This window comes from Arachis duranensis, chromosome 10 (assembly GCF_000817695.3).
Source record: "Arachis duranensis cultivar V14167 chromosome 10, aradu.V14167.gnm2.J7QH, whole genome shotgun sequence".
NCBI classification, from domain to species: domain Eukaryota; kingdom Viridiplantae; phylum Streptophyta; class Magnoliopsida; order Fabales; family Fabaceae; genus Arachis; species Arachis duranensis.
Window position 1 is genome coordinate 17,501,724 of NC_029781.3, and position 1,956 is coordinate 17,503,679.

Below are 1,956 nucleotides of genomic sequence, written 5' to 3' on the forward strand. Positions count from 1 at the left end.
GTTTTAAAGAATTGCTTGTATTTTATAAAAGTATAAATATTTTATTTTATGTTTGATAAATTAAAAAGTTTATGTGCTTGTATCTGTAATTTTTAAAAGCTAGGGATATTTTTAAAAGTAGTTAGGCTTGATTTGATAAAATTTTTCGAAAAAGTGTTTGTATTTTTTAAAAGTACAAGCTCCTCATTTTGTGTTTGGTAAATAAAAATAAATTATACTTGTGCTTGAAGTTTTTAAAAGATCGGAGTACTTTTAAAAACAACTAAGGTAGAGTTTTTTAAAGTTGGCTTGTATTTTTCAAAATTTAAAAATCTAATATAACCTCGTATATTAACTATTTTCAAATTTAACGCTTAAATTTATGTCTCTTATGGTATTTTTAAATTTTAAAAGCTATTTTACCAAATGTAATTGTTGTTGCTTATGTTTATTAAAAATTATTTTCAGTTTAATTTACTAAATATAAATGCTACACTTCTTAAAAAGTTATCTTTTAAAAGTTAGTTTTTATAAGCTACTTTTAAAAAATAAAGATTTTATCAAACTAAGCCTTAAAGAAAAATTTTTTAAAGTCGACTTGTGTTTATCAAAATTAAAACAAAAATGCTACTTATTTTTTAAAATTTATTTTTTAATCAACCTTTAAATCTAGTTCCTTTATTATATTAGTTTTGTTAATTTTTATTTAATCATATTTCCTATATTTTAGGACCCATTAACTCTTTTATTTGATTTAAATTTTAAAAATATAAATGCTTGATACCAGTGAGGGACTACATTTCCATATTTCACATTTTTTAGATAGTCATTCATGTTATTTTATTTTCATGTGTGACTATTAGTGTTTGTGATTATGTTTTAGTTTTTTTTTTTTTTGTTATTATGTGGTTTATGTTTGAGATTTTTTATTCTTTTGACAATGTAACTAGTTAATCATTTATAGTTTTAGTTTTTTTCTTGATGCTACCGTAAACAGTACTAACGAGGTAGATCTGGGAGCAGCGAGAAAGTCAGCTGTTGGTGACGGAGGTGATAATGTTCACAATGAGTTTGATGACGTGGAGGGTAGGAAGAAGCGTGAAGTCCCTGATGCACCCGACAAGCAGAATTAAGCCGGAAAGAAGATTGGCGGAGGTGTATCGATATGTTCGAACAGCATAGCGGAGGAAAACATTCCACCAAGTGTAGTTAATAAGATCCACACTAGTTTGGACGAGAGTAGTAAGCAGCATGTTAGCATATGTCTGATGAAGGGTGATGCAGTGCAAGATTCAGATTTAGAGGATGAGAATATAGTAGTGGAAGAAACTGGGTTGGAGGATGAAGGGACTGTAAGAAACTTGAAAAATTCGGGGGACTCAAAGCAGTATGTGTAAATCATGTTGCTTGTATGCGAAGTTTGTATTCGTAGGTTTTGATGAATGACAAATCAACAAACGACATGAAAAGACAAACCAACAAACAACTTGAATGAACAAGCATGAAGAGTTGAAAGCAACACAACAACAACAAGAAACTCAAGTCCACAACATTTGAAGACAAGTATAGTGTCTTAGGACTTAGGTAACTTCTTGTTAAGAACCAATTGCTAAATCTCTCAACACACACTCACAAAATGTTTTGATGTACATCTTGCAATTTGATGCTAGCCAAATGGTTTAAAAACTTGTTTTTCAAAGGTACAAAAGCATAGGAATTGACTCCAACAAGTTTGAGATCAATCCTAAGTATTTTGAAGTGATTTTAAGCCATTCTTTAAGGTTTGCATCGATGCACACTCATCTTGCATCGATGCAAAGCATGCAACGACTTGTTGCATCGATGCAAAGATGTTTACATCGATGCAACCTAGCTGAAAATTCAAACTTCAGCGTCAAAGACACATTTGCATCGATGCAAAGTGTTATGCATCGATACAAATAATTCAAAAACATAAAAAAACGGCTAGTTTTGACA